Source organism: Gracilinanus agilis, chromosome 2, assembly GCF_016433145.1.
Source record: "Gracilinanus agilis isolate LMUSP501 chromosome 2, AgileGrace, whole genome shotgun sequence".
In the NCBI taxonomy this organism is placed as follows: Eukaryota; Metazoa; Chordata; class Mammalia; order Didelphimorphia; family Didelphidae; genus Gracilinanus; species Gracilinanus agilis.
The window spans coordinates 73,746,221-73,768,494 of record NC_058131.1 but is presented as its reverse complement, the minus strand read 5'-3'; positions in this window follow the sequence as shown (position 1 = coordinate 73,768,494).

Genomic DNA, 22,274 nt, shown 5'->3' with positions numbered 1-22,274 from the left:
ACTATACTATAAAGCAGCAGTCATCAAAACAATATGGTACTGGCTAAGAGACAGAGAGGAGGATCAATGGAATAGACTTGGGGTAAATGACATCAGCAAGAGAGTGTATGATAAACACAAAGAGCCCAACTTTTGGGACATGAATCCACTATTTGACAAAAACTGCTGGGAAATTTGGAAAACAATATGGGAGAGATTAGGTATAGATCAACATCTCACACCCTACACCAAGATAAATTCAGAATGGTTGAATGACTTGAATATAAAGAGGGAAACTATAAACAAGTTAAGTGAACACAGAATAGTATACTGGGAAAGGAAAGATTTTAAAACCAAGCAAGAGTTAGAGAAAATTACAAAATGTAAATTTAATGGTTTTGATTATATTAAGCTAAAAAGCTTTTGTACAAACAAAAACAATGTAGTCAAAATCCGGAGGGAAACAACAAATTGGGAAAAAATCTTTCTAACGAAAATCTCTGACAGGGGTCTAATTACTCAAATATACAAGGAGTTAAAGGAATTGCATAAAAATCAAGCCATTCCCGAATTGATAAATGGGCAAGAGACATGAATAGGCAATTTTCAGGTAAAGAAATCAAAAGTATCAATAAGTACATGAGAAAGTGTTCCAAATCTCTAATAATTAGAGAAATGCAAATCAAAACAACTCTGAGGTATCACCTCACACCTAGCAGATTGGCTAAAATGAAAGAAGGGGAGAATAATGAATGTTGGAGGGGATGTGGCAAAATTGGGACATTAATGCATTGCTGGTGGAGTTGTGAACTGATCCAGCCATTCTGGCTGGCAATTTGGAACTATGCTCAAAGGGCTATAAAAAATGCCTGCCCTTTGATCCAGTCATACCATTGTTGGGTTTGTACCCCAAAGAGATCATAGATAAACATACTTGTACGAAAATATTTATAGCTGTGCTTTTTGTGGTGGCAACAAACTGGAAAAGGAGGGTATGTCCTTCAATTGGGGAATGGCTGAACAAACTGTGGTATATGCGGGTGATGGAATACTATTGTGCTAAAAGGAATAATAAACTGGAGGAGTTCCAGGTGAACTGGAGAGACTTCCGGGAACTGATGCAGAGCGAAAGGAGCAGAGCCAGAAGAACATTGTACACAGAGACTGACATACTGTGGTAAAATCGAATGTAATGGGCTTCTGTACCAGCAACAATGCAATGACCCAGGACAGCTCTGAGGGATTTATGGTAAAGAATGCTACCTACATTCAGAGGAAGAACTGCAGGAGAGGAAACATATAAGAAAAGCAACTGCTTGAACGCATGGGTCGGGGTGGACATGATTGGGGATGTGGACTCGAAACTACCACACCAATGCAACCACCAACAATTTGGAAATAGGTCTTGATCAAGGACACATTACAAAAAGAGTGGAAATGTGCATCGGCCATGGGTGGGGGAAGAGCGGGGGCGTGAAGGGGAAAGTAGGAGCATGAATCATGTAACCATGTTAAAAATGATTATTAATAAATGTTTTTAAAAAAGAGTAATAGAGGCATATGTTATATGAGTAGTCCAGGGCAGAGGTTTGGCAATTAATTAATTAATCAATGCTATCATAAAGTTATGAAGAATTCAATAATAGAGTTGCAGTTTTGGACTATATGATAAAATAGAGGAAGAAGGAAGTTAAAATCATAGAAGGGGTAAAAATTCTGAGAATGAGATATTATAGCAAGAGCTCTTAATGTAGGTTTCCTGAAAATTAAAAAAAAAATAGCTGTATTTAATTTTAATTGGTTTACTTGGTGATCCTTATTTGTGATTATTTTTTTTATTTATTTAGGAGATTCCACAGATTTGTGAAACATTCAAAGACATTCATGAGTCACAAAAATGCCTGGGTTAGAGGTTGGGATGAGGGCAAATTATTTCTTTTTGTGATTTATTACAAAGAGAGATATGGAATAATAAAAACAAAGAGAGATAAGTGATATTTCCCTGAGAAAAGTGAGGAAAAGACTGGAGTTATATAGAAGTCACTTTGTTCTGTATGTGTTGGAAAATTTTCATTGAAGTTACTTCAAAGGAGGATAAATAGTATGACTAATAACACTGGAATAGGGATGCAGGTTTTCAGAATCTGAGTCCATTGCTCTTTATACTCTAACAGTTAGTCAATAAATCCTTTAATTGCCTAATATGTGCTAGTCACTTTGCTAAGTACTAAGTATTAAAAAAGAAGAATTTTTTAAAAAGCCACTGTCCTAACACAATGTATAATCTAATAATCTTAAACACTATTAGCTAAAAAAGGGAAAAAGAAAAATAAAGTCAGGGGAGTGGCAAATTTCAGTTTGTCAGAGTTTATTCAATGCAACAAGGAGGAAGAAAATGTACTTGAAAATCTTCTGGGACAAGATTTTGGAGCAACTTGACTATCAGGATAAGGTACTAAAATTTTATTCCTGGGCAAAAGTATTATATTATATTAGGGATATGGCAGTGGGAATAGAAGATACAAATTCAAGAAATGAAGAGGAGAACCCCTGATATTTGACCATGATTCAGATATTAGGGCAATGGAAATGGTCAACTATATCTCTAAGGTTTTAGGAGGACATTGCTTTCTTTAAAAGATATAAAGTGGTTTCTGGGTTAAGATGGCGGCAGAGTAAGAAGCAGCTCTAAACCTCTCCTGACCGAAACACACAAAACTCCTCAAGGGGACATAAAAACAAGTCCAGACGAACGGAGGAACCCCACAACAGGGCACAGCGTGGAAGGTACGTGGAATCGAGACATTTCCAAGCTAAAAAGGGCTCTCACTCAAGCGAGAGCTGAGCAACCGCCCCACCCCCACCCCCTCCACACTCACCTATAGCTCTGAACCCAGCTAAAAAGAAATAGAGCAAGTTTGGGGCACCCATCGAGTCATCAGCAGCTCCGGGACCTGTTCCTGAGAGCAGCAAGACTTAGGACCCCATTAAGTCAAGAACGCACGCGAAATCTGAGCGCGCGCACGCGGGAGGGGACGCTGGGAGCGGAGCGCCGGCTGAGCAGAGGCGTGGGTGCCGGCTGAGCAGAGGCTTGGGTGCCGGCTGAGCAGAGGCGTGGGTGCCGGCTGAGCAGAGGCTTGGGTGCCGGCTGAGCAGAGGCCTGGGTGCCGGCTGAGCAGAGGCATGGGTGGAGGCAAACACAACCAGGAACTAAAGCCTAAGTGGGGAACCGGTGCAGACGGGTATACGACTGTGGAAGTAGCTCCCTGAGACTTGTAAAGAAACCTCCTGCAGAGGTTCAAGCAAGGGAATCCACCAGGGGGCTTGACCTTGGAAAAAACTAGAACTCAGTCCTCAGGAGCCAATAGATCTCAGACAGACACTGAGAGCGAGGATAAACCTGAGAAGCTGCTGGGCTAATGATGGCTAACCAGTTACAGGAAATTCAGAAGAGAAAGAATAATAACAAAAAAAAGAAGTCTTTAACACTCGACAGCTTCTACACAGAGAAAATCCAGACAACCGAGCAAACAGAGGAGGAGAACAAACAACCATCCAGACCCTCCCCAAATAAGGAAAACTCCTCACAACCTATGGAAGAGTTCAAATCTGAGATTTTGAGGAAAATGGAAGAGATCTGGCAAGAAAATAACTGTTTAAAAGGTAAAATCATCAGCATTTCTATACATTTCCAACACACTAGAGCAGCAAGCTTCTTAGTTGATTCTCTAGGATTTTTTAAGTAGACCATCATATCATCTGCAAAGAGTGATAGCTTAGTCTCCTCTTTGCCCACTTTGATACCTTCAATTTCTTTTTCTTCTCTAATTGCAACTGCTAGTGTTTCTAGTACAATGTTAAATAATAGAGGTGACAATGGGCATCCCTTGTTTTACTCCTGATCTTATTGGGAAGGCTTCTAATTTATCCCCATTGCATATGATGTTTGTTGATGGTTTTAGGTATATACTGTTTATTATTTTTAGGAAAGGTCCTTCTATTCCTATACTTTCCAGAGTTTTCAATAGGAATGGATGCTGTATTTTGTCAAAGGCTTTTTCAGCATCTATTGAGATAATCATGTGATTTTTGTTTGTTAGACTGTTGATATGGTCAATTATGTGGATGGTTTTCCTAAAGTTGCAGTATACAAAATAAATGCACATAAATCATCAGCATTTCTATACATTTCCAACACACTAGAGCAGCAAGAAGTAGAAAGAGAAACACCATTTAAAATCACCCTAGACAATATAAAATACTTAGGAATCTATCTACCAAAACATCCTTGGTTGATTCAAATATTTCCTTTATATTGTTTCTCCACAAATGACCACTTTTAAATTTTGTAAGGGAATGAAATCTCATGATTTGAGTAATTATTCCTTCTACAACATCACTGGGAAGCTTTTATCCAAACTTTGAATAATATAAGACCCACTCACTAGAGACAGATTATTTCATTTTCAGGAAAAGCATTTTTTCAAATATACATTATTTCCTTATGTTGAGATCAAATATGTAACTCTGTAATTTTTGCATTGTTTCTTACTCTCCTTTATACATCCAAGTAAAACAAATCTAATACTTCCATAAATCTGACTTCAAATACTTGGGAGACGGCTACCATGTCCTCTAAGCCTTTATCTGAAGAGCACTAATCATAGAATGCCACAATAGAGAGAAAGCCAACTCTGAGTCAAGAAGCCTGCTTTAAAGTACTACCTATAATAACTATTTATTTTATCTATAGCCTTGGTCAAGACATTTAACATACCAGTATATGAGTCAACTTTCTAAATTTGTATGTTGAAGTGAAGATTCTGATTTATATTGTTCGATAGTTTTTCTTCACTATGTTCTCTATATCAAAAGAATCTCAACACATAGATAAATTCATGTCTCTATTTATGTATATGTGCATGTATTTGTAGGTAAATGTGGGAAGCCAATAAGAGAATAGGTAAAAGTCTGAGACTCCTCTTTTGACCCCTTTTGTGATCCTTGTGATTTCTTCTTGAAAAATATTATGGCCTTACTGAAAAGCTTTAAGTTCCTATCAAACCTGAATTTAAAGAGTTAACACTGTTAACACAGCAAGGAATGCTGCTGCCTGTTATAGCTAAGGCCAAGATACTCCCCAACTTGGCTTTCTGATAAGAACCTAGTCAAAATTCAGCCTTGGCCTTGGTCTATTCTGAAGCCAATGTTTTGTGTTTTGATGTGACATAATTTGTAACTTCTGCGCATCTGCAAAGTTTCGGGGGGGTTCTTTTGTGTGAAATGAGTCTTGAAATATATATATAATAAACTCCATGCTCCTGGAGCCAGAGCTGGAAGCATGAAGTAAAAAACATTTCTCTTGTCCTGTCCTTATTTCCTTATCAACTAAACTGTCATCAGATTATCAGAGATGATAAAGAGATCTCCACAGGTAAACACACATATAGAAATACATACAAACAGATGTGCACCCTTAGACAATACATATCCACAAGCATACACATGCATAAATATATATTTATATCCACACATATGTAAATATACATATATGTACCAGAATATACAAATATGAATGTTTGTATATATGTACATACACACATAAATAAACCCATATATTAGCATATATCTTGAAAGAAATACAACTTAAGTATTACATAACATTTTATTCAATAAATTATTTTTATTAGTTTAAGACAGTGCTTCTATTCCCCTTAATATCTCCATGTGAAGTTTTATTCCAAGAATTAGTGATGATTATAAACACAAGGTATTTACCAAACAGATACATGATTAAGTAGATTATGGATTAGTTAATGCTCAGAGAGAAAGCTAATACTTTAGGCAATAGATAGGATCAAAAAGGTCCTTAGCATGCCAAACTATTATCATAAAATGTAATGGGATAAATGTAAAGTTTTCATTTGGCTTAAAAAAAACACACAAGCAGATGATAGGCTATGGTTGAATAGACAATAGTCCATTAAAAAAAAAAAGATGTGTAAGTCTTCATCATTTTGCAAGCAAAAAAAAAAGTGACTGTGATCTTAATTTACATCAAAAGACTAATAGGAACTAACATGAAAGATGGCATGGTTTCATTGTCTTCTGGCCTGGCCACACTAAATCTCAAGTATTTTGTTCAGTTATAAGGATTATATTATAGAAAAGACAATGACACCCTGGAGAGAGAGGCAGACAGACAGAGACAGAGACAGAGACCAGAGAGTGTGTATTTGTAGGCAGTGGTAGAATGTAATCACTTTCTCTTAAATATCTAACATTCTCTAAAGTGAAAGAGAAATCAGGCCAGTTTGACTTAGCTAAAGCAATGAAAGTAGGAAATAGTTGAAATTGGATAAATATTTTAATAATTAAAATGAAATAGGGGGCCTTAAAATAAAGACTGATAAATCACTTCAGTAATCTTAGAGAAGAAAGTAATCCTATTCAGATCTTAATTAGAATTGACTTCTAAAGTCCCTTCTTATTTATAGACTATGATTCCAATATTTGAGCAATCTAAGGTCACTAGTAATATAAAGTAAGTTATGCTGGCCCTAGAATTTCAAGTAAATAAACAAACATTCAAATAAACAATTAACACTAAAAATGAATATTCACACTTAAGGTCTATTCTTATCCTGAAGATTCTGTAGAGCCATGTTGACTAATTTATTGCATACATGCTGGAGGGGATTATTCCCTTCTCCCTTTCCCCTGCATCTGAGGACATTTTTTCATATCACCTAGCCCTCTTCCCTCTGTGCAGTGTGGTTCACATGCAGCATGAGGTTGCAGTTTGGGCACTGTCTCCAAAAGGTTCACCATCATTGCTCTAGAGATTTCTAGTCTAGAGGCTAATGTAATTTTAAGGGGGAAACACAAATAAACAAACAAAAGAAACTTCTAATTATGTGATTGTCTTTCTTATCTTTAATTTAGTTTAACATTGCTTCCAAGAAGATTGCACTTAGGGATAAATAGGGATTGTAGCCTCTATAAAAATAATACAGTTTTTAGAAACTCAGCCTCCACAGAGTAGAGTAGAATGATTGTAATGGAAAACCATTTTGCTATAAGAAATGGCAATTAGGAGGTGCTCAGAAAAATCTGGAAAGATTTGCATAAGCAAAGCAAAGTGAAATTAAAGGAACCAGGAGAATATTGTACACTGCAACATGAATACTGTGAAATGAACAATTGCAAATAATTTAACTATTCTCAGTAATACAATGATCCAAATCTAAAGAACCTGTGATAAAAACTGCTATTTGCTTCTAGGGAAAAAGAACTGTTAAGAGTCTGGATCAAGATCAAATAAAGTTTATGTTTTTGCTTTTGTTATTAATTTTTTTATTCTAGTTTCCTTCTGCAAAAAAAGACTAATATGGAAAATGCTTTAAATGATTATACATGCAAAATTTATGTGAGATTACTTACCATCTCAATTCTGTGGAAGGAGTTGGAATGGTGGGAAGGGAAGGAGGGAGATAATTCAAGACTGAATGATCTTTGAAAAATGTTGGAAACTTTTTTACATGTAATTGGAGAAAATATAATTTAAACCATAATCAAATAAATGGAGAGAACATTTACAATAGAGCTTTCTGACAATCTTATTGATCTGTCTAGATCACTTCATAGCATATTCAGTTGCTTTCTATCCAGATGGAATCAGTGGTTTGATCACAACAAATTAAATTGACCAGTTCTGTTGAACCACCACAGGCATATTTAAGGCACATAGAGTGTGTCATGGTGTGTTATCTATTCATTATAGAATCCTTTGAATAAAAATACTGTGAAGTTCAGGTGAATAATTCAATGAAGACATTTGCTCAGCATGCCAAAAGGGGATTAAATATGATTTCCCCTCAGGAGATGTCCTCAGTAGATTCAAAAAGCATTACAACCCCAAGAAGGAAATAGTAATAATGATATATTGTATACTTGTGATTTTTTTAAAAAAAAATATCTCTCTTCAATTATAGGGAAAAATTTAACTTTAATTTTTTAAAAATTGAGTCAAATTCTTACCCTTCTTCCTGTATTATTCTTCCCCTCCATAAGACCACAAGAAATCTGATATGGACTTTACATGTGTAATAATGTAAAACATTTTCCTAAATTAGTCCTTTTGTAAAAAAGAAATTTAACAAACAAAAGAAAAATTGAGAAATACAATGAAATATAATATCTCTCTGACTTCATTCAGACTCCATCAGTTCTTCCTCTTGTGGAAGATGGTGTTTTTCCTCATGAGTGCTTTAGGATTATCTTGGATCATTGAATTGCTAATAATAACTAAGTCATTCATAAATCTTCATTATATAATGTCATTGTTACTCTGTACAATGTTCTCCTGATTATATTCACTTGATTTTGCATCAGTTCAGATCTTGTGGAATTTTCTTGTTTTTTCTAAAATCATTTTTGGCATCATTTTTTTTATATTACAGAAGTATTCCTATTACAAATTAGAAGAGGGGGGAAAAAGAGGAAAATGAAGGAGGAGGAGGAACAAGAAAAACAAAAACAAGTAGAAATTGGAAGACTCATAATATGGATAGGACACTTTAAAATAACCCAGTTGAAAAGGTTCTGTTTTTGACACAAGGAGAGTAATACCACAGGAGTATAAAACATCTAAAGATTAAGGATTGAAAAATATATTTCAAAAATCTGTGCCCAGACTCTGCTAGATGCAGTGTTGGAAAGTGACTTAATGTGATGAATATCTGTTCCTTTGACCACCAGTTTTCCTTTTTTTGTTATTCCCTTTTTTAAACTCTAATTCAAAATTGATATTCAGAAGGAATTGTTGGTGAAGGTAACACATTTTCTTTTAAATAGATGATGGTTAATACTTTGGTTCATCATTCATATTTCAAAGGAATTACTCAGTTGCTAGCAAAATTGTTAATCAGAGAACAAATTCCTAGATTTCTTGCTTTTATAACACCCAAATCATGCATATATTTGTCAATATAATATATCATGTTGTTACACATAGGGATATGTAAGAAATAATGTTTCAGTCTATAGTGACAATCTCTGTTCTGTTCATTTTGATCTGTAAGAATTTAAATTTAAATTTTTATACTAAATATGAAACTTCTAAATTAATGTTGTGGTCACCTATTTAAAAAAAATAACTCAAGACGAGTCTGTTAGCCACTCTTAAGAATTTAGTTTAATAAAGATATGGTAAAAGAGAGAAATGTAGGGAGGAAGTAGAAAGAATTGCCTAGCTAGATACCCTATAATTTCTTTCCATAATTTTTTGCATTGATTCTCTTGATATTCTCTGCCTTTTGCTCTTCCAGATGGAACTTGTTATATATATATATATATATATATTTGACTTAGTTTGATTTTCATGACACTGAATAAATAAAGTAATTTTGGTATGATTGTCATTTTTATTTTATTGTCTTGGCCTATCTATAAACATTTTTTTTTCAACTGTTTGAGTCTGACTTTGGATGAAGAGTGTTTTATAATTGTGTTCCTATAGTTGATGGATTTGTTTTGGTAGGTATGTATCCAGGTATTTTACATTGTGTAAAGTTATGAATTGAATTTCCTTTTCTATCTCTTGTAGAACTTTATTGGTGGTAAATAGAAATGCCAATGATTCATGTATGTTTATTTTGTATACACAATCTGAAAATAATAGAAATTAAGTTCTGTAGGTATCTTTACAATATGCTGTAATTGTATGACATTCTCAAGTAGAAGATTTTTCAAGAGAAATCTGACTTGCTAAATAAAGTGTTAAATACAGTGTAGCATAGTGTAGAAATACTTGATATTGGGCCAAAAGTACACAGAACTTGAATTTCAATTGCTTATTTAGAGTGAAGGGTTAAACTACAGTAAATATAAACAATGTAACTCCAAAAATACTTTGCTAAAGTTGTTAATTATCTCTAATAAGTTTTTGTTGTTGCTGATCCTGTAGGAATATCATTAAGTAACCCAAAAATAGCAATAACGGTTTCCTCATTGCTTGTTCTGATTCCTTCAATTTCTTTTTCTTATTTTCTTTATTTCTATAGCTAATACTTCTAATAAGAGTTAAATAGTTATAGAGATAATGGATATTCTTGCTTTACCCTGATCTTACTGGTAAGAGTTTTAGTTAATCTTTATTCCAGATAATGCTTGCTGATGCTTTTAGATAGATGTCACTTATCACTTGAAGGAAGGTTTCAATTATTCAATTTTTTATTTTTATTATTATAAGGAATGAGTGCTATGTTTTGTAGCTTTTCTACCTCTATTGATATAATCATATGATTTCTGTTGGTTGTCCTATTTATATGATCAATTATGCTGATGGATTTCCTAATATTGAGCCATCCCTGAATTCCTACTATAAAATTAGCCTGATGCTGGTGGATGATGCTTGTGATATATCAATGATGGCCTTGCTTGGATTTTATTTTAAAATGTTTATCAGCATTCTTTATAGAGAGTGTTCTATAGGTTTCTCTCTTTTAGCTCTCCTTAGTTTTGGCAAAAGTAACTATTTGCATCATTAAAAATTTTAGAAGAATTCCCTCTTACCATATTTTTCAAAAAAATTTATGAAATTTGTAGTTAATTGTTTTGAACATATGGTAGAATCACTTTTGAATCCATCTGATCCTAGGGACTTTTATTTACTTTTATTAATCTGGGTAGTTTGTATTTTTGTAAACCTTCATCTAATTCCCTTAGATTATCAGATCTATTGGCATATAGTTGGGCAAAAAATTCCAATCATTAGTCCTTTTCTTTAATAAAATTATTGATTGTTTCTATAATTTTTCCTCTCACTTTATTCATTCTTTAGGATAAAATTGTCAAGATTCCAATTATTTTTTCATATTTTTCTGCTACCTTTTGTTGAATGTAATTTCATTGCATTATTGTCTGAAAAAGACACATTCAATATTTATGCTTTTCTCCATTTGATAATGAGGTTTTTATGCTCTATTATATGGTCAGTTATTGTAAAGATGCCATGTACTCCATAGAGAAACATGTATTTCTTTGTATTCCCATTCAATTGTCTCCAGAGGTGTGTAATATCAATCTTTTCTAATGTTCTATTTATCTCCTTAATGTTGTCTTTCTTTTTATTTTTTGGTTGAATTCATCTACTTCTGAGAGGGGAAACTTGGAGTCCCACAGTAGTGATATTTTACTATCTATTTCCTCTTGTCACTCATGTTTCTTTTCCATAAGAAATCTGACTATTATCATATTTGGTGCAGATATGCTTAGTATTGATATTGTTTCATTGTAGTGCCATTTATAAAGATGTAATTTCCTCCTTTATATCTTTTCATTAGATTGAATTTTCCTCCTCTTTGCTATTTCACTGAAAGAATATCATGTTGCTGTTTGCTAAAAGAACCTAAAACTGTTTCAGTAGTGTGTGGATGTAGCAGAGAAGTGATTTCAACAGAAGAAAAAAAGAAAATAAGAAGAGTCAACTATAACATTAGTGATTTATATGTGTAAATGGAAACATCTAAATGGGGTATGAAGAGCTACGGTGTAACATAGTAGTAGTAGTAGTAGTAGCAGTGGTATAGCAGTAGCAGTTGTAGTAGCAGTAGTAGTTATCTGTGTAACTATTATCTACATAAATGAAAACACTATGATATACCTCAAAAATTTCACCTAACTCCTTGTATACTTCATCCTTCTCAGTCAGTACATCCTTCTCAGTTTCCTAAATCTAAGATAAATTCTGTTCTCAGTCACTTGGTTAGAATTGTGAATCAAGTTTGACGATTTTCTTTTCCTTTTTCAACTCCTAGCAATCATTTCTTTTGAATTGCCTATCCTCTCTTTAAAATATTACCACTCAATTGAGACTCTCAGTACCATTTCTGGACTGTCATACTAGATCATATTGTTACCTATTTCCCTGGTCTCATTGTTTTTCTCTATCAAAACTAGGTGACTTTTTCCAGATAGATCCTTCTAAAATATTGCTCTTCTGAGTGGATTTCATTATTTCTATATTTTGGAGCAGTGGTGTTTAAGATGGAGGCCATAGAAACATACATAACTATGGCATGGCACCAGGGGTTAGGATCAAACACTCAGAAAGCCAGTTGGGCCATTTTTCTTGTAATAGCTAATTTGAGCACTTGCATCTAACATAACTATAATTAAAGAACATTAATTATTTTCCAACTACTCTCCCTTCCCACAAGTCCATTCCCTTCAACGGCTTTGTAAGTTCCCTTCTTTCTTTGTGTTGAACTTTCAGAACAGGATTGGTACACAAATTTTGGAAAGCACTCTTGAAACATAGCTAAACAACTGTCTTAGAGATCACCTCATCTGATCCACACATTTCAGATGAAGAAATATAGGTCTAAAACATTTGTGAGATGCTCAATTTAATGTACCTAGTGACTTGCCAAATTAAGGTTTTAAAGTAGATATGAATCACAGTCATATTGAAGTGCTGGATATAGACTAAGAAGACTTTCACTTAAATCTGAGACTGCTAATCAATATCTGAATAAAATGTAATGAGTTGCTTAAGTTCTTTAGATTTTTTTTCCATCTTTAAGATGAAGATAACATAGAAAATTATCTCTAAGATCATTCTAGCTCAAAATCTATGACTACCAACATATTATTTTAAATAATTATGCAACAACAGTCTGGGAAAATTCCCCATGTTGTACCTCTGCCCATATAGTTTGGATCACTAAGCTAAGCATTTATATTTTCTATGTTGTGGGTAAGTATATGAATGACTACTCTTACCTTAGTGGCTCATGAGTTCCTGCTAGTGTGCTTCCCATTACAAATTAGTAAGTAAACTAGATGAGGTCTTAGCAAAGGCATTTAAACAAATGACAAAGTAAGAAAAAGTCATTACAAAATTACTTTCTGCTTTCGCAATCTCCAAAATATATACAGAATGTGTGAGCAGTGCCTGTGAACTTAGATTACAATACTACATGAATGAGAAATATAAAGAACATATCCATTAAAGTTGTTTGTTCTAGAGCTAGTTTAACAAATTTTGGGACAGTTATTTTCTAATCCTGCAATATGAATGTTTAAAACTCAGAAATCTGAAAATATTACAAACTACATTTTCATTTATTGTGTTGGGTTTTTTGTCTGAATTTAAGAATAAAAAAGGAGGAAATGTTCATATTGTAGATTAAATATAAAAGGTTTTGGTTCAGAGAACTGATGTTAAACATTTACCAATCCTTCACATGAATAATTCCTGGTCCTAGAAGTTCTTTATCCCTAATTTTCACAAAGCTCTAAGTTCCTAAGATCATCTTATTTTGTGAATCTGTATTTCACACTTCTCTCCTCCACAACGGGACATGCCTTTAAGGTTATTTTCGGTATATGGCTCTCCACTCAGCATCATGTAGACTTTATTTTTTTAAAAGCAATGTTTCTGAAGGTTAGGTTGGTTTGCTTTCTATTTTTGTTGCCTAATAGAGTGTCTTGTCCAAGGTTAGGCACTTAAGAAATCATGTCAGAATTAAATTTCGTCCTATCCTATAGAGTGTCTAGAATAGGGCATGGTTTGAATTATATGCTCAATATTTTTAATCATTTTATTTATATAATGAGTAATTTATTAATTGAAGTTTTCTTTGAATCTAATTCCAAAGAATTTTTATTATTAGACAGAAAAATGTAATGTGACTGTGATAGGAGCTAAGATTAGGAATCAAAATTTAAAAGAAAAATAATATTAAGCTATGTCTGTTGTTGACTTATTACTCATTTTTCTCAGAAGACATGCAGGTAATATTTTGGAATTCTCTAACATCATTATTCCTGACACTAAAATATATTTTCCTGGGTCATATCTTTTATTTCCTGTGCCATGACATGGATGTCTATCATCATTCTCTAGGCTATCTTTCTCATTGATTTTCCCCTTAAACTAGCATTTCTAGAATTCCTTAAGAATAGCAACCACCATGCTAATATAACTCAATATACTGGAAAGTTTCTAGAGGGAGAAATCTAAGTGTGGAAAAGATTCACTCCTACTTTGTCTGGTTGTAGTTTATCAAGACCTACCACTATGCTTCCCATTTCAGTCAGTCATACTGATGATGCAATCCATTTGTAATAAAGAAAATTAATGCTAGATTGCATTATTTGCTACAAATATTTCTGGGTGAATTCATCCATTTTCATCAGTCTCCATATTTAGAAAGTCATTAAATTTCTAGAGAACACAGATGAGGAAGATAATCAATTCTCAGCCTTCCAAGACATCTACATGATAAAGGACCTCTACTTTTTTTTTAAATCATAGAAACAAAAGCTAGGCTGAGCAAGATACTTGCTGTTTTCTGGTCTTGCCATTCCCCTTATCAAGATGTGGGGTGATTTGTCTACTATGGAGGAAACTAAAGAGAAAAGCTAATGTAAGGTAACATACACACACACACACATATATTTGTTTGTTTATTTATGGTTATTTATTTGTTTTTCCCTTGCCAAAGATTGCTATTGGAAGATCAATTTCATAAACCAATTAATAAGATCAAGTAATGCAAGAAGACCTGAGACCTCTTATCCCACCTCTTCACTAAATTATCCACCAATCAGAACTGCTAAGGGAATTCCAAATGTTTTGCTGACAGATCAATCAGAAGGAAGCATTATCTAGGAATAAAAAAGTCAAGGTTTTTTGATATAAATGGAGTTATGTAATTGACATATTCTTTATTAAAAACTGCATGGGTCTCTATTAAATGATATTATATTCAGAATAATGCCCTCATTTTATTTATTGGTTAAAATTCTGGGGATACAATTTATATAAAACATTTACTTAATGATAAATTGACAGCAGGAATCCTCATAACATTCAATAGAAGGGAAAAGAAAGGAAAAATATATAAGTTATGCAACTGAAAAAAATAAGGGGATACTTTTAGGCATCTTGGTCCAATCATTAAAATGAGTCACACTCTCCTAAAAATGTACACATTGTACATAAAAAAGGGGAAATATATATTTTAGAACTATAGAAAAGACACTCATGAGTGAGGAAATTCTGCTGAGGTCTACTCATAGCTAACATTAAGTGACTGCAAAGAAATGTAAATTAAAACAACTCTGAGATGCTACTTCACATCTACCAGATTGACTAACATGAACAAAAAAAGGAAAATGAGAAATATTTGAGGGATTGTGGGAAAACTAGGACACTAATACATTGTGGGTAGAATTGTGAACTGATACATCCATTCTGGAGAGCAATACAGAACCAGGCTCAAAAGGCCACAAAACTACACTTTGATCCAGAAATACCACCACTGGTTGTGTATCCCAAATAGATCAGAGATAAGAGAAAATACCTACCTTTACCTAAACATTTTATCAGCTCTTTTTGTAATGGCCAAGAACTAGAAACTGAGAGTTTGTCTGTCACTTAAGGAATGGATGAGCAGGTTATGGTATATGGTTGTAATGGAATATTATTATGCCATAAGGAATGATGAACAGATTGCATTCAGAAAAACCTGAAAAGACTTATATGAATGGATGCAAAGTGAAGGGAGCAGCACTAATCAAGAAATGTATTCAGTAACAAAAATATATATTGATAAACTATGAAGGACTAAACCATTATCAGAAAAGCAAGTCTCCAGATAAAAATAAGATTCATGAAGAAAATATTATCCATTGTCCAAGAAGGAATTATGGGAATCTGAATACATATCAAAACATACAATCTTTTATTATATATCTTCAATTATATTTCTATTATATTGTCTTCTATTATGACATGATCAAAATGAAAATATGAATTATATGAATGTATAAGTATCACTGTCAGATTATTCAACATATTAGGATAAGAAGGGTCAGAGATAAAAATTTGATTTTTAAAATGTCAAAAAGCAATTGTGAAAAATTGTTGCTATGTGTAAATGAAAAAAAGGGAAAAAATAAAATATATCAAGCTATTCAATTATAAATCAGTTCCCTTAAGCCAGAGAATTTCATTGCTCCTTAGGGTGATTCTCAGTCAATAAAGAGAAGTCCAGCAAGCTCTATTCTAAAAAGGATTTTTTATTTTCTCCAGACAACTCTCAGTAAAACTTCTCACAGCTAACCTAAGCTTAGAGCAAAATAGACATACAATCTCTTTCCCACTTTGTTTTTCCCTCTGAAGCCAAAGAGGGAAAAAGAGGCCAATACCTATGAGGCATCTACATTTTCAACATAAAGGTGGTGCTCAAGGACAATAAATTTAAAAGTATTAAAACCCAGTTGTCTTCCAATGAGCTTATCAACCACTGCTCCAGCATTTCCCTTGTCCAATCCATAAATAAGCACTTCCTTTCAAATCAGCAGGCAGATTCCAGGAAAATAATTTGAAGCAGTCCTCTCAGCTTAATCTCTTACTGTTTTCTTCAGGAAATTGATTTTTCATATTTCCATTTTGCATGTCAGTGACTTATATTTACTTTATAAACAAAAATATGAGGCAAAGAACTTTCACTCAGTTATGAACTCAGAAATTCTTATTTGCTCTTCTCATACTTTTCAAATACTTATTTGACTTACACTTTTGTCACTATAATATTTTAAACTCTCAGAAATAGTCACATGCAGATGAACAAGTAGATGACAACACCTTCTATGAGACATCACTGCCTCAGTTATTTATCTGTTTTCAAAAAAGTATTATCAATACATTTATCTGACAACTCATTCATTATCTGGCCCACCTAGCAGTTCATGTCTCATCTCATTATCTTATTTTTGATATTCACCAGTGGATTCATCCATCTTACTTACAGAAATATCTTTCCCTTTTGATAACAAACTAATCATATATAAATGGAGTAGTCTCTTAACTTATATGTTATGGGGTTGACCTGAAATAATTTTTAAACAATTTATTTAATTAATTTAGAATATTTTTCTATGGTTATATGATGCATGTTCTTTCTCCCTCCTTTCTCTACCTTCCTGGAGCCAATGAGCAATTCCACTGGGTTTAACAGTTACTATTGTTCAAAACCTATTTCCATATTATTAATATTTGCAATAAAGTGATCATTTAAACCATATGATCAAGCAAATATTTTTCTTCTGAGTTTCTACTCCCACAGTTCTTTCTCTGGATGTGGATAGCATTCTTTCTCATAAGTACCTCAGAATTGTCCTGGATCATTGCATTGCTTCTAGTAAAGAAGTCCATTATAATCGATTGTACCGCACTGTATCAGTCTCTGTGTAAAACATTCTGGTTCTGTTCTTATGGTTCTCCATCAATTCCTGGAGGTCTTCCAGTTCACATAGAAATGCTCCAGTTCATTATTATTTCAGCAAAATAGTATTCCATCAAAATCGTATACCACAATTTGTTCAGCCATTTCCCAATCGATGAATACCCCCTCATTTTCCAGATTTTTGCCACCACAAAGAGCATGGCTTTAAATATTTTTACAAGTATTTTTCCTTATTATCTCCTTGAGGTACAAACCCAGGATGGAAGAAAGGATCAAATGGATCAAATGGATCAAAGGGCAGGGAGTCTTTTAAAGTCTTTTAAAGCCCTTTGGGCATAATTCCAAATGTTCCTAACCTGCATCTGGTAGTCCAGTTATTTTATGCTCTTCTTTGGGTACCTCTAATTCTATTATTGACCATCCTCACTTAACTCATCTCTTTTCTGGAAGACTTTAATAGTTTAGTCAAAAGATAATAGATTTAGTGTTAAAAGGGATAATAGCAATAACTTAGTTCATCTTCCCCTAATTTTAGAGATAACAAAACTGAAACATAATGACTGATCCAATGTTACACAGATAATAATCATGGAAACTGGGATTCATATCAAGGTCATCTAATTCCATTGCTGAGGAGCAACCTGGATTCAAATCCTAATTATCTTACTAGAAGTCCAGTCATAATAATACTGTCCATAGTAGGAAGAGGAGAACTAAGGTTTGGAGGTCTAGAGATCTTAGAAATATGACTGGGAGCCCTGAAATGGTATCATACATAAAGGAATTAGTCACAAAGTAAAACATGGAAGAAATCAGCCCCCAAATTCATACAATTTTGTTCTTGTAGCCTAAGGGCCTTGGTTATACCCACAAGTTACCCTTGTTTTGTGATATACCTATTTAATGTCCAGCAACCATTTTTATCATCATCAGATTCCTGGATACTTTTTTCATATGCCACTTTTTCTTTTGATTTCTCAAATAGTCCATTGCCTCACTTGAAGTTGAAAGTTCATTTTGCCTTGAATATAATGAGATGTGTGAAAAAAAATCAGACATTTTTATAATGACAAAATTCCCTTAAACTCCTCTTATCAGTAAACAGTACAAACTTTTTTCTTCTTTGTAACAATGCTCATCTTTGCTTTCTGGAAACATGAAGAAGAAAATGGAATAATCAATCCCTGAAGACTAAAGACTGCTAGAAATATTACCTGATTTTCAGTAAAAAGTTAAATATAGATATTTTATTTTTTATATAAGCAGTGCTTTTCTTATCACAATTCTTTTGAGTAAAATGGAATGAAGTTTTTATTCTAGAATAATTAATGCTAGTTACATTTATGGAGATTTGACAAAGGCAGAGTTTCTGTGTCCTTCATGTAATGACTAGGCTTAGTAGAGGCTATGGTTCAAATATCATTTCAGAACTGTAATTTATTTCCTATAATCCTTTCCTACCCATAGGAGGAACAATCATCAGGGGACAAAATAACTGAATTGTCTTTCTAGGAACCCGAAATATCGAAGTATATTTATGACCATTATAAGGGTATATTGGGTCTAGAAAAATCTTGACAGTGTAGTCATATGCTGCAAAGCCTATTATGTATTGTTTATTCCTTTCATTTGTTCTATGTAAAATACCTAATACTATATTATGGTTCTCTAGTTATACGAATGAACAAGATGCTGATTCCAAAATCAATTAATTATCAAAATTATTTTATTTTTTATGTGATAGGCATTTTACTGTGTTCCAGTGAATAGTTAGTGCTCAGTGAAATATATAAGATTCACTGAGGAGGTAGAGTTGAGGATTTTATGATACTTAGAGAATTCATAAATATTCTGAATAGATAAATTCACATTAGATCCACCAGGACCGGATTTTTTTTTTAGAATGGGATGATGTGATTATCAATGCTATTTGAAAGATAAATTGTTTTATGGATTAAAAAGTAATATGTATTTTTGAATGTGATCATCTAATTACTACTTGTATTTTGTCTTTACTCTATTAATCAGTGCAATAAACCTCAGGTTAATTTGGTCACTTACTAAATGTTATAGAAGAATCAAGTAGAGGATCCAGGGCTCAAACTGATGTCTTCCAACTCTTAATTATCTGCTTTTTCTACCACAAATGTTTGGCCTGGAAGGAGTTTTAGATATCATCCCATTCTACCCTTTCATCCCATAGGTAAGAAAAGACTTCAAAAGAGGAAATGGCTTAAAGTCTGTCAGTGAATAATTCTTGAATCATGCCACCCACAGAAAGCTATCAAGTGTCCTCTTGAATGTACTATAATTCTATTTTAGTCTAAAGCATTAGTCAAATATTTCAAAGGAATTTTCATGAAAATTTAAAATATATACCTGTAATTATTTCTTTTCCTTGTCTTGTGAGATTGTGGCAGAAGAAAAAGATGCTTACATTCCTGGAGACTAAAACATATCGATGAGTTGAAGGCACTGAAGGTGTTTAACATGGAGAAGAGAAGAATGGATGTGCATGATAGCTCAATTTATTTTTTTTAAATAGCAAAAGAAAGATATGATAGTTTATTTGTACTACAAAGTTTCATCTCTTAATCTATGCAAGACAATACTTGTCAATGATGGTATAAAATGACATAACATATAGACTCTGTTTTTATGAAACTTAAGTCATCTGATAGGTGGTGGAGTATGACATATATAACAAAAAATCCAATAACAACCTATTAGATAAAGGATAATATGTTAAAAGAAAATGAGAAGACAGATGCTATAAGAAAGTTCAGCAAAAAACAAATTGAACATAAGGAATGTATTGACATTAATTACAACTAAGATGCATTTTAAATGAACCAAATTGCTATAGTTTGGGGAGCAAAAATATGACAAAATATGAGTTTTGTCTCTGTTTTTAATTAGCACCAAGTTCCATAATAATTTTCAACTCTCTGATCTTTAATCATTTTTATGATAGAATCATTAATAACAATAATTAAGTTGATCAACTGGAGTTAATATGATTTATTTTTTGCAAACTCTGGAAGCATATTCAAGGTACCCACTACATGAGAATCACCTGCTCTTTTGCTCAACTTCTTTCTTTTCTCATCTAATTTTAAACAGCTTTCTATTAACACACTTTATTATTAATTTCTAGATGTATCAAGTTAAATGCTCTTTTATTTATGTATTACACTATATTCATACCCTCCTTTTGAGTATTATAAAACAAACAAACAAACAAAACTACTGTGCTCCCTGTTTTGGCATCAAAAATATTTAATTTGAAATTCAAACTTAGCTTTCCACTAACTTTGTGGGTAAATAATTATCCTGAGACTCTCTTTCCTCATTTGTAAATTGGAAAAGGTTGGACTAAATGATATAGTCTCTTAGTTACAAATCAAAACAAAAGGCATATTTAACTTCTGGTTAAGATAGTATCAAGGGAAGTCATAACAGTGATAGAGAAGCTTTTAGGAACCTTAGGGAGGAAGCACAAAAACTACAACCCTCACACCATGAGCCCCACCCTTCCCAGCCCCTAACCTCAGCCACCTTACCCCAGACAGGGGATGGAGGAAGTGTTCCCATTGAACAGCTGGGAAAAGGGGTTGGACTTGTGAGAAATGTCCTCTGGGCTGGTGAGAGAAGGGGAAGGGAGCAGCCCCCTCTGGCATTCTCACACATTCATAGAGGATCATCTCTGTTCCAACTATAAACCAATCAAGACCTAAAAGGCTACGAGCAGAAATAATGATCAAGAAATATAAAAAGAAGCAAGATTATCTTCTTTTATTTGGGTTACATGCACAAAATCCAGGCAGAAACTTCTGGAGATTCTGAGAGGGAGGCAGCCAGGGAAAACAGAATAACAAGGCAAATCAACATGAAACCTATCAGTGCTTAGATAACAGATGACACAGGGGAATATAAAATATCCAGTGCTCTGATTTGTGTAATCTGGTGGAATCCTCGTTGAAGATACAACCTGGACTTCTGGCTCACGTGACTACCATGACTCCACATGGAGTCAGGGATTTGAGGGAGCCCTTCCCAGGTGGTGAGCTGGACTTCTTCAAACAGAAATTAAGGGTATCTAGCTATGCAGTATTTTCTACTTCTTTACTACATTTCTCTTATTTTACTATATTTACATTATATTAAAGTGTTAAATAATAATAGCTATTTTGACTTAAGGGTTAATTATTTTATAAATAACCAACAATCAATTATTTTAATTCATATTTTTAGTCAAAACAATTCTAAATCTTACATTTATAGGCTGATGCTGAAGTTGCATAAGTACTCTCATTTTCCAATTTTTTTTCACTTTTTTACTCTCTCTAAAACTATCCTTCAGTCAGTTTGTTAGTAGCTAATTCTGGAGTTAGGAATTCTTACTCCACTCTAAATTAGTAGAGCAAAATAGACAAAAGGGCAAGATTAATCACAAGCTAAAGCTATTGGTCTGTTTCCTGCATGGAAGAGCAAGCAAGTTATATGTGTGTGTGTGTGTGTGTGTGTGTGTGTGTGTTTTCTCTTTCTTCTCCCCTTTCCTTTTAAGTCAAAACAGATGAAAAACTGTGTGTTTGTAGCAACAATCAGCCCCTCAGGGCTTTCACTTGGGGGTATATTTTCATCCTCCTGACTCCTTGCCTGGGGGAAACTACCCTGCCCCCACAAGCTACTATTTGACAGTCCAGAATTCTGAAGTATTGCAGGAAGTTATTAAGGTCAGCTCAACCTTTTGTCATTAGAAGGTGTTAATTACTGGGCTAAATTAACAAAGTTTAGCCTTATCTTGCCCCTGAAAGTCTGTTCTTATCTTTATTTATGGCCCTTTATAAGCCTTGGGAGAGCAGCAGCTATTTTTACTGCTCCCTTAACTCTGAGAAGCCTTCAGAGCCTACTTAAGGGCAAAATCCCAGCAGCCCACAACCTGTGCTCTCCACTCAAGCTTTTTTTTGCACCCCAGCCAGCTAAGAGAAGTGGCTCCCTGCCCATGTGGCAGTGGAAGCACATGGTAGAAGC